Genomic DNA, 12552 nt, shown 5'->3' with positions numbered 1-12552 from the left:
AGTGAGTGCGTAACTGTTAGTGGGTCTGAGTGGGTGCATGAGGGTCAGACTGGGGCTGTGAGTGAGTGCATGAGGGTCTGAGTGGGTCTGTGAGTGGGTGCATGATTGTCTGAGTGGGTCTGTGAGTGGGTGCGTAAGTGTCTGAGTGGGTCTGTGAGTGGAAAAAATTATTAAAAGACAGATAAACAGGGAGAAAGAAAGTGGGAGGGAGAGAGATAGACTTATTTAGGCTTTGATGTTTGATATATTTAGAATGAGCTATTTGTCTCCAATTTAGAATAAAAAAAGAATTTGTTTATTTTTAAAAAATAATATTTTTTTAATTAAAAAAAAAAAAAAGGAAAAAGGATATGAGTCCAGCTGGACTCGAACCTCCCTAGCTCAGAGTGAAGGTTTGTGACCTTCAGACTGAGCTACAGGGGTTTATTTATTTATTTATTTTCTAGCCCTTTATGGGCTTTCGTATTATTTCTTTCCAATAAAAAACACGATATTCAAAAGCCCTTTACTGGTTATCAGGCACAGCGGGGGAAGCCTTAATATAGTTTTAATTAAATTATTATACATTTTTTATTATTTTAAAAAAAAGAAAACGCCATTATGGGCTACCTGGCATTGTGGAGGAAGCTTTAAAGCTTCCATTGCACTGCCATTGCTTCAGCAAGCACGGAGCTGCTTTGACAGCAGCTCTGTGCTTGCTGAAGCATTTCATCTCTGTCACTTGCGTGCGTGCAGGGCACAGAGATGAAACTTTGGATTTTGACAGGTGGTCTTGTTTTATCGCTGCAGCCAAGCCACAGCAAATAACTATGTCCTGGGTGTGGGCACCCCGGGACATAGCAGGAGCCAGCCCTTGGGGGTGGCAGTCCCCAGGGCAATCTCTGGCTCCATGAGGGGGCCACATGGCCCCTCTCGATTGAGAACAGCCCCAGGGGGTGGTGGTCCCTGGGGCTTGGGGTTCCCAAATGGACCCCCTTTCTGTTTATTACACTTTGCCCCAGGGGGTGGTGGTCCCCAGGGTGCGGGGGCGCGGGCCCCCACATATATTTAATAGGAAGCCCTGGGGAGGTGGCGGTCCTCAGGGCAGCGGGAGGGGCACGGGCTACCCCCTGCATATGTATCAACAAAAGCCCTGGCAAGGTGGCAGTTCCCAGGGCTGCAGTGGGACCATAGGCCACCCGCACAGATAAAAATGGAAACCCTGAGGAGGTTGCGGTCCCCAGTGCAGCAGGGTAGCTGGGCCGCGGGACCACCCCGCATATAAAAAAAAAATGCTCTGTGGAGGTGGTGGTGCCAAGAGCTATGGGGGGGCGAACAGGCCCCCCTACACTACATTTGTAATGCACCCCGAACCTGGCCTATAAAAAAAAACAAGTGAGCACGCAAATTCATGAATCTCGCAAATCCCACGACCAGTGGTAAGGGGTCAGGGTGTCCCTACCCTGGCCCCTTTTATTTTATTTTTACTTTGTTTATGGGACTCGGCTGAAGCTGTTTCTAAAGAAGACTATGGAAATTAACATGGGAAACACAATGTTTTTTGAGCCCCTCACTTCACAGATCACCCTGAAACCTTCCATGCAAAACAAGAATCATTGCAACACTTTTTTTGCTTTTCCTATGGAAACATAGTCCTAACTGTAACTGCTAATGAGGTAATAAATATATATATATATATATATATATATATATATATATATATATATATATATATATATATATATATATATATATAGTGGCAAACTACTGTTGAAACTTGTGAAGATTCGTCAAACAGCAGCAAAGTTATTTGCAAAACAAGAAATGCTTTGCCTATGGGAAAAGTTGGTCCTAACTTCAACTACCTCAGAATGACCCCCATAGTGTATATATATATCGCCGTACACGAATTCACGCAAGTGTGTACCAAAACGTACGGCGCACAATTGTTTAAAGGAAGAGTTTGTTTACAAGAGTTCACTGTGAATCGGCAACAGTGTATTCACATTCAAGAACATTTCAACCCTTTTAAGCCATACGTTACGTAAATGCTTGAACTGACAACAGAGTTTCACCCAACGAGGAATGGCGCGTTAATTAGCAAGAATTTGAGATTGCTGATTCGCTGGTCCATGGAGAACTGATAGCATGGTTTTCACAGCTAAAGTATATTTATGAACTAAGAGAGTAAATTGTTTCCCTTCATGCACGCCAACAAGTGAATAGACAATTACATGGAGTGAAATTCTAGCGGCGCCCACAGATTTGACAACAAGTTTATTTATACTTTCGAACTGGGAGAACGGGCAACATTGTTTCTCTATAGAACAGCATACCGGGCATATATTTGAAGTGACAGTAAGAGTGCACAAATATCCACGGAGCTTAATGACCAAATATTGAAAAACGGCAACATCAAATTCATACATATAAGTATACTGGGCACTCATTAGAATTGACAGAAAAATAATACTAACGGAATCAAATGATCAAATAAAAGTTTTTCGTTTTATCATCATCCAGTACCTAATGAGAGGTGTCCTAAGAGGAGCAGGTAGTTGACATTGAGGTTCACACAGAGCTGACAATATTGCTGAGGCAAGCCTAGACTAACGAGATGGCTAATAAAGCAACAAATGTTTACGAAAACAGAAGATTGAGAGCAGAATTAGCTTTTGCCAAAGCCATCACGAAAGAAAAGAATCAAACATCCACGGGGGAGTCCACCGGAGGAAACTCAGACATTTACGGTACATTTAAAGAATTAGAGAGATTAAAAAAGAAAGAGTTAAATTAATGGTGGGAATGGGAATCTCTGAACAAGTACTTGGAAGTAGACAGAGTACCTAGGGCCAGATGTAGCAAAGGGTTTGCACCTCGCAAACGGCGAAAAACGCAGTTTTTGAGGCGCAAAAGCCTCTCTGCTATGCAGAGTGTTCCCTTCCTATTTGCGACTCGCAATGCTATGCAATTTCATTTGCGCCAGCGAAAGCGGTCGCAAATGAAATCGCTGTTACCATCCACTTGCAGTGGATGGTAACCCATTCGCAAACGGGAAGGGGTCCCCATGGGACCCCTTCCCCTTTGTGAATGATCACAAAAACAATTTTTCAGAGCAGGTAGTGGTCCTATGGACCACTGCCTGCTCTGAAAAATACCGAAACAAAAGGTTTCGTTTTTTTTTCTAAGTGCAGCTCGTTTTCCTTTAAGGAAAACGGGCTGCAGATAGAAAAAAAAAAATTGCTTTATTAAAAAGCAGTCACGGACATGGTGGTCTGCTGTCTCCAGCAGGCCACCATCCCCGTGAGTGCCCATACTCGCAATGGGGTCGCAAACTGCGACCCACCTCATAAATATTTATGAGGTGGGTCTTTGCGACCCCATTGCGAGTTGCAGAAGGTGTCTGAGACACCTTTCTGCATAGCAAATTGCGACTTGCAATTTGCGAGTCGCACGGACTCGCAAATTGCAAGTCGCAATTTGCTTTATTCCTACATCTGGCCCCTAGAGGCTTAAGGATTTTTATCATGCCTACCTATGATGATCCCAATCCTGAATTGTTAAAAGAGTGGGCAGCGCACAACGCAGCCAGTTCTGCAGGGATGATGAAAATATTGATCAATATGCCCAAATAGAGAGGGAGACAGTCATAGAGAAAATTGATAACATTACCAAACAAATTGAGACATTTCCCGACAAAAAGTTAGTTGAATCATTGTATAATGCCATGGAAGAACGATTAGTCAAAATTGAGGAGAAAATAATTTAAAAAAAGTCACGTAAATTCAATAGAGACACATTTGATTATGAAACAGGACAAATATATACATTTGCAAAGAAATTTGATTATTGGAGACAACAAAAAGGGAAGGAGTCAGTTAGTAAAAATTATAACATAGAAAGGAAAACATCTAATGTGGGGATGAGTGAGAGTTCTGACACAGACTTTGAAGAATCATCACGGATTAAGTCTCACGCTTCATTACAAGATGAATTTTATTTTTTAAGGAAAGACCGAAGAACAAACCACAGACCCTGGAGGGGAGGAATCAGAACAAGAGGAAGAGGGAGAGGCAGAAGAGACGAGGGGGCAAAAGAAATTCAGACCGTCGAAGGAGGAAGTATGACTCGAAGCAACAAACGATACTGACAGATGACAAGACGGTGGTCAATTTGTCTAATATTATATTAGACGAAGAGGACAAAGAGAACTTGTCATTAGGCCTCTCATACTGCCAGCCCGATGATTTTGACTAGGTGCAAAGTCATATTGATTTGTTTTTATTCATACGGAAATTACAATTGTTTAAAATCCACACAGTTAAAAATAAGAGGACATCTTCACAAGGAGTGAATATGGAAGAAACAGGTATACACAGTGAGAGGCAAACAAGTCAGAACTTGCTTATCGAAGATGTGATGCTAATGAGGGATCTTTGGGAACTGGAAGACAGCTCTATGGAGGAATTAAATGAAGAACAAATAATTGGTAGATTGGAATCAGAGGGCATATGTCTAGACAAAGAAGAGACATCAGGAATGAAGCCTAAGTCTAGAACTATTCCAGCGTATAGTGGAGATATAATTGATCAATTTTCTGACACTCTAATCAAAGTATTTAAGATCTTGAGGGCCCAGGTATTTAAGAAAGTAAAAACACAGAATAGTGGGTACCACAAGACATTGAATAAATTGTCTAATAATCCAGAAATTGTGGTGCGGAGTTCTGACAAAGGAGGAAACATTGTAATTTGGTCTATACAACAATACATGGAAGAGGCTTACAAACAGTTGAATGACATTAAATGTTATAAAATAATTGATTTGGAGCATGTGGAAAATGTAAAAGTAAAATTTGATTTAGAATTGGCACAATGGAGAGACAGAGGTCTCATAAGTGAGCAAGAGTACAAGTTTCTTAAAGTAGACTTCCCCAAATTACCTGTATTTTATTTGATACCAAAGATCCACAAAAATGCACTTAAACCACCAGGGAGGCCCATCGTCTCCATAAAAGGGAGTTTGTTCGAATTTGTATCCCAATACATAGATGCATATTTACAACCACTAGTTAGAAATTTATCATTTATTTGCAGGATAGCAGTGACTTTTTAAGAATGATCTTTGATGTAAGCTGGGAAAGTGAATTTCTTTTGATGACATTAGATGTAACAGCACTATACACAAGCATCCCGCACAATTTGGGAGTTCAGGCAGTCAAGTATTTTCTGAAAAAGAGATCCATCAATTTTTATCATCATAGTAAAATGCTGTTAAAAATGATCGCATGGTGTTTACAACATAACATGTTTTATTTCAACAATGAGATATTTGAGCAGGTATGTGGTACAGCGATGGGAACATGCTTTGGTCCCAGTTATGCCAACCTATTCATGGGTTGGTGGGAGGAACAGATCTTAAATAACTTCCCCTTGGAAAAATGGAGCGACAATATCATCATGTGGCTCAGATACATTGATGATATTTTCATTATTTGGAAGGGAGACCTAACCACTGTCCATAATTTTATCAAAGAAATTAACATCAATGATTGTAATTTGAGATTTACAGGCAAAATTGACCAACAAACAATTGAATTTCTAAATATCAAAGTGAACGTTGTAGATAACCAATTTGAGACCACACTGTTCCGGAAGGCCACAGCTGGCAATAGTATATTACATGCCAGAAGTCACCATCCACAGTCACTGAAAAACAATATCCCCTTTGGAGAGTTATTGAGAGCAATAAGGATTTGCAGCAAAGAACAAGAATACTTAAATATTCAGAACAAGATGATAGAGAGATTATGACAGAGGGGGTATTCTAATGAGATTCTAGAGAACAGTACCACAAGAAATAAATCCCGTACCAGGGACCAATTGTTGTTTACTACAGATAAGAAAGGAAATTCTTTGGCGACTAAGAAAAATAACAAACGAAGTGATACAGGTAATGTGAGATTTATCACTACTTTTAACACTGCTCATGAATCTGTAAGAAAGTTATTACAGAAACATTGGCATATGCTCAAAAGTGATCCTGTCATAGGCACAGAAAGAAATAACAGGCCGATTATAACATACAGGAAAGGAACATCGATGAGAGATATTTTGGTCAAAAGTGATGTGAGACAAGTTAAACCTTTGAAAACCAGTTGGTTAAAGATGGATTCTTCAAATGTACTAAATGTAAGGCGTGCAAAAATGGGGAAACCATCAAAACCATTAAGCAAGCACATAGAATAACACATACTATTAAAAGCAGATATGACTGTAAGAGTGAATATGTAATCTAAATTTTGAAATGCAGTTGTCCCTGAGTTATATGTAGGTAGCACCAAACTTCAAATACATAAAAGAATTTTACAACATCTAAGGGCAATAGCTAATAAAGATGAGTCTTACCCGGTTGCCCGGTACATGCATGAGTTTCATGGTGGGCGTGCAAAAGAGGTCAAATACAGTGTAATAGATGGTATTAGAAAGGACATTCGTGGAGGTGATAGGAAGAAACATTTGAGAAAATTAGAGTCCAGATATATATTGGCAATAGATTCAATAGAACCAGTGGGTTTAAACTCAAGTGAAGAGTTATACATACATTTAAGTTAATATGGTTATTTTAACCATTACTAACAGTTCACATTTAGTGACAGGAAAAGCTCATAATTATCGAAGAAATATAATGTCACCCGATTCATCATATGATTTGTTATATGGCCACACGAGATCTCTCCTATTAACAAATGTCCAATAGTATGAACTATATAATTTGCATTAGACACTGTTTATTTCTCTAACAACATATATGCAATAGTTTATCCGTGATTTATTGAGCTTTGTATTTATTTATTTGGTATGTATTTATTTATTTGTGATTTATTTGTATTGTTACACGTTATTATTTTTTAATGTAGTGTGTTGCTTTAACCCCTTCCCCGCCACGGACGTAATGGTTACGTCCATGGCAGCGCCCGTGTGGCGCCATGGACGTAACCATTACGTCCTGAATGCTTCCCTCGGGAGAAGCGCTAGCGCTCCTCCCGAGGGACGCCCCCCCACCCCCCCAGGTCAGGGCTGACCGGGGAATCCCTTCCCCTTCCACCCCTGACCCCCCCCCCACCCCTCCCTGTGACTTCAGCGCGCGAGCACGCGCTGATTTGTCACAGGGGCCTCCCTAGTCGCGCTGGAAGCTCTGCTTCCAGCGCGATTGAAAAAGAAATGCAAAAGCATTTCTTTTTCAATCACTTGGGAGGCCCGGAGGGGCTTCAAAGGGAAGGAAAAGTATTTCCTTCCCTTTGAAGTCCCTCAGAGGGTTTCAAAAGCCGGATTGCTTGCAATCCGGCTTTTGAAACCCCACTAGACACCAGGGATTTTTTTTTTTTTCTTTGAAATTGACTAAAGGGAGCGACCCCTTGGGCAAGGGTCGCTCCCAGGGGGGGCAATTTTTGAAAAGGCCTTTTCTGCCCCCCCTGGGGGCAGATCGGCCTTACTAGGCCCCCCAGGGGGGGCAGAAACCTCTAGGCACCAGGGACCATTTTTTTTTTTTTTTTTTTTGGTTCATTTTTTTTTATTGAGGTGGGGAGCGACCCCTTAGGCAAGGGTCGCTCCCCTTGGGGGAAAATTATATTTTGGCCATTTCTGCCCCCCTTGGGGGCAGATTGGCCTATTTTGATGAGGCCAATCTGCCCCCAAGGGGGGTAGAAACCACTAGACACCAGGGTTTTTTTTATTTTTATTATTGTTATTGACAAAAGGGAGCGACCCCTTGGGCAAGGGTCGCTCCCAGGGGGGGGCATATTTTCGGGAAGGCCTTTTCTGCCCCCCCTGGGGGCAGATCGGCCTACTATTAGGCTGATCTGCCCCCAGGGGGGGCAGAAACCTCTAGGCACCAGGGACCTTTTTTTTTTTTTTTTTTTCATTTTTTTTTTTTTGGGTGGGGAGCGACCCCTTAGGCAAGGGTCGCTCCACCTTGGGGGAAAATTATATTTTGGCCATTTCTGCCTCCCTTGGGGGCAGATTGGCCTATTTTGATGAGGCCAATCTGCCCCCAAGGGGGGTAGAAACCACTAGACACCAGGGAGTTTTTTCTTTGCGTGAATTTCACGCAAAGGGAGCGACCCCTTAGGCAAGGGTCGCTCCCTGGGGGGGAGGGCAATTTATTTTAGGCCATTTCTGCCCCCCCTGGGGGCAGATCGGCCTATTATTAGGCCGATCTGCCCCCAGGGGGGGAAGAAACCTCTAGGCGCCAGGGCAATTTTTTTTTTTGTGTTTTTTTTTTTTGTTCTTTCTTTTTTTTAGAGATGGGGAGCGACCCATCAGGCAAGGGTCGCTCCCCTGGGGGGCAAATTGTATTTAGACCATTTCTGCCCCCCTGGGGGCAGATTGGCCGATTTTAGGTCAATCTGCCCCCAAGGGGGCAGAAACCACTAGGCACCGGGGATTTGTTTTTTGGCACCAATGTCACGCAGGGGGAGCGACCCCGTAGGCAAGGGTCGCTCCCGGGGAGGGGGGTGGGGGTTGGGGGGGCAAATTTATTTTAGGACATTTCTGCCCCCCCGGGGGACAGATCGGCCTATTATTAGGCCGAACTGCCCCCGGGGGGGGGGGGGCAGAACACTCTAGGCGCCAGGGCAATTTTTTTTTTGTGTGTTTTTTTTTGGTTGTTTCTTTTTTTAGAGATGGGGAGCGACCCATCAGGCAAGGGTCGCTCCCCTGGGGGGGCAAATTGTATTTAGACCATTTCTGCCCCCCTGGGGGCAGATTGGCCAATTTTAGGTCAATCTGCCCCCAAGGGGGCAGAAACCACTAGGCACCGGGGATTTGTTTTTTGGCACCAATGTCACGCAGGGGGAGCGACCCCGTAGGCAAGGGTCGCTACCGGGGGGGGGTGGGGGGGGGGGTTGGGGGGGCAAATTTATTTTAGGCCATTTCTGCCCCCCGGGGGACAGATCGGCCTATTATTAGGCCGAACTGCCCCCGGGGGGGGGGCAGAACACTCTAGGCGCCAGGGCAATTTTTTTTTTGTGTGTTTTTTTTTTGTTGTTTCTTTTTTTAGAGATGGGGAGCGACCCATCAGGCAAGGGTCGCTCCCCTGGGGGGGCAAATTGTATTTAGACCATTTCTGCCCCCCTGGGGGCAGATTGGCCAATTTTAGGTCAATCTGCCCCCAAGGGGGCAGAAACCACTAGGCACCGGGGATTTGTTTGTTGGCGCCAATGTCACGCAGGGGGAGCGACCCCGTAGGCAAGGGTCGCTCCCGGTGGGGGTGGTGGGGGTTGGGGGGGGCAAATTTATTTTAGGCCATTTCTGCCCCCCCGGGGGACAGATCGGCCTATTATTAGGCCGAACTGCCCCCGGGGGGGGGGCAGAACACTCTAGGCGCCAGGGCAATTTTATTTTTGTGTGTTTTTTTTTTGTTGTTTCTTTTTTTAGAGATGGGGAGCGACCCATCAGGCAAGGGTCGCTCCCTTGGGGGGGCAAATTGTATTTAGACCATTTCTGCCCCCCTGGGGGCAGATTGGCCAATTTTAGGTCAATCTGCCCCCAAGGGGGCAGAAACCACTAGGCACCGGGGATTTGTTTGTTGGCGCCAATGTCACGCAGGGGGAGCGACCCCGTAGGCAAGGGTCGCTCCCGGGGGGGGGGTGGGGGTTGGGGGGGGCAAATTTATTTTAGGCCATTTCTGCCCCCCCGGGGGACAGATCGGCCTATTATTAGGCCGAACTGCCCCTGGGGGGGGGCAGAACACTCTAGGCGCCAGGGCAATTTTATTTTTGTGTGTTTTTTTTTTGTTGTTTCTTTTTTTAGAGATGGGGAGCGACCCATCAGGCAAGGGTCGCTCCCCTGGGGGGGCAAATTGTATTTAGACCATTTCTGCCCCCCTGGGGGCAGATTGGCCAATTTTAGGTCAATCTGCCCCCAAGGGGGCAGAAACCACTAGGCACCGGGGATTTGTTTGTTGGCGCCCATGTCACGCAGGGGGAGCGACCCCGTAGGCAAGGGTCGCTCCCGGGGGGGGGGGTGGGGGTTGGGGGGGCAAATTTATTTTAGGCCATTTCTGCCCCCCCGGGGGACAGATCGGCCTATTATTAGGCCGAACTGCCCCCGGGGGGGGGGCAGAAAACTCTAGGCGCCAGGGCAATTTTATTTTTGTGTGGTTTTTTTTTGTTGTTTCTTTTTTTAGAGATGGGGAGCGACCCATCAGGCAAAAGTCGCTCCCCTGGGGGACAAATTGTATTTAGGCCATTTCTGCCCCCCTTGGGGGCAGATTGGCTGAGTTTAGGTCAACCTGCCCCCAAGGGGGCAGAAACCACTAGGCACCGGGGATTTGTTTTTTGGTGCCAATGTCACGCAGGGGGAGCGACCCCGTAGGCAAGGGTCGCTCCCGGCGGGGGAGGGTGGGGGTTGGGGGGGCAAATTTATTTTAGGGCATTTCTGCCCCCCCCCCTGGGGCAGGCTGAGCTACAGGCCAAACACCACAGGTAGGCACCTTGCAAAAAACACCTCTGTTTTCTGTGAAAAAATATGTTGTGTCCACGTTGTGTTTTGGGCCATTTCCTTTTGTGGGCGCTAGGCCTACCCACAGAAGTGATGTACCATTTTTATCGAGAGACTTAGGGGAACGCTGGGTGGAAGGAAATTTGTGGCTCCTCTCAGATTCCAGAACTTTCTGTCACCGAAATGAGAGGAAAAAGTGTTTTTTGGGCCAAATTTTGATGTTTGCAAAGGATTCTGGGTAACATAACCTGGTCAGAGCCCCGCAAGTCACCCCATCTTGGATTCCCCTGGGTTTCTAGTTTTCAAAAATGCACTGGTTTGCTAGGTTTCCTCAGGTGTCGGCTGAGCTACAGGGCAAAATCCACAGGTAGGCACTGCTTTTTATAAAAAAATGTGATGTGTCCACGTTGTGTTTTGGGCCCTTTCCTTTCGTGGGCGCTAGTCCTACCCACACAAGTGATGTATCATTTTTATCGGGAGACTTGGGGGAACGCTGGGTAGAAGGAAATTTGTGGCTCCTCTCAGATTCCAGAACTTTCTGCCACAGAAATGTGAGTAACATGTGTATTTTTAGCCAAATTTTGAGGTTTGCAAAGGATTCTGGGTAACAGAACCTGGTCCGAGCCCCGCAAGTCACCCCTCCTTGGATTCCCCTAGGTCTCTTGTTTTCAGAAATGCACAGGTTTCGTAGGTTTCCCTAGGTGCCGGCTGAGCTAGAGGCCAAAATCTACAGGTAGGCACTTCGCAAAAAACACCTCTGTTTTTTTCCAAAATTTAAGATGTGTCCACGTTGCGCTTTGGGGTGTTTCCTGTCGCCGGCGCTAGGCCTACCCACGCAAGTGAGGTATCATTTTTATCGGGAGACTTGGGGGAACGCTGGGTGGAAGGAAATTTGTAGCTCCTCTCAGATTCCAGAACTTTCTGCCACAGAAATGTGAGTAACGTGTATTTTTAGCCAAATTTTGAGGTTTGCAAAGGATTCTGGGTAACAGAACCTGGTCCGAGCCCCGCAAGTCACCCCTCCTTGGATTCCCCTAGGTCTCTAGTTTTCAGAAATGCACAGGTTTGGTAGCTTTCCCTAGGTGCCGGCTGAGCTAGAGGCCAAAATCTACAGGTAGGCACTTCGCAAAAAACACCTCTGTTTTTTTCCAAAATTTAGGATGTGTCCACGTTGCGCTTTGGGGTGTTTCCTGTCGCCGGCGCTAGGCCTACCCACGCAAGTGAGGTATCATTTTTATCGGGAGACTTGGGGGAACGCTGGGTGGAAGGAAATTTGTAGCTCCTCTCAGATTCCAGAACTTTCTGCCACAGAAATGTGAGGGACATGTGTTTTTTTAGCCAAATTTTGAGGTTTGCAAAGGATTCTGGGTAATAGAACCTGGTCCGAGCCCCGCAAGTCACCCCTCGTTGGATTCCCCTAGGTCTCTAGTTTTCAGAAATGCACAGGTTTGGTAGGTTTCCCTAGGTGCCGGCTGAGCTCGAGGCCAAAATCTACAGGTAGGCACTTCGCAAAAAACACCTCTGTTTTTTTCCAAAATTTAGGATGTGTCCACGTTGCGCTTTGGGGTGTTTCCTGTCGCCGGCGCTAGGCCTACCCACGCAAGTGAGGTATCATTTTTATCGGGAGACTTGGGGGAACGCTGGGTGGAAGGAAATTTGTAGCTTCTCTCAGATTCCAGAACTTTCTGCCACAGAAATGTGAGTAACATGTGTATTTTTAGCCAAATTTTGAGGTTTGCAAAGGATTCTGGGTAACAGAACCTGGTCCGAGCCCCGCAAGTCACCCCTCCTTGGATTCCCCTAGGTCTCTAGTTTTCAGAAATGCACAGGTTTGGTAGGTTTCCCTAGGTGCCGGCTGAGCTAGAGGCCAAAATCTACAGGTAGGCACTTCGCAAAAAACACCTCTGTTTTTTTCCAAAATTTAGGATGTGTCCACGTTGCGCTTTGGGGTGTTTCCTGTCGCCGGCGCTAGGCCTACCCACGCAAGTGAGGTATCATTTTTATCGGGAGACTTGGGGGAACGCTGGGTGGAAGGAAATTTGTAGCTTCTCTCAGATTCCAGAACTTTCTG

The sequence above is a fragment of the Pleurodeles waltl genome, chromosome 1_1, assembly GCF_031143425.1.
Source record: "Pleurodeles waltl isolate 20211129_DDA chromosome 1_1, aPleWal1.hap1.20221129, whole genome shotgun sequence".
NCBI classification, from domain to species: Eukaryota; Metazoa; Chordata; class Amphibia; order Caudata; family Salamandridae; genus Pleurodeles; species Pleurodeles waltl.
The sequence above is the reverse complement of the archived record's forward strand: the minus strand, read 5'-3'. Positions refer to the sequence as shown.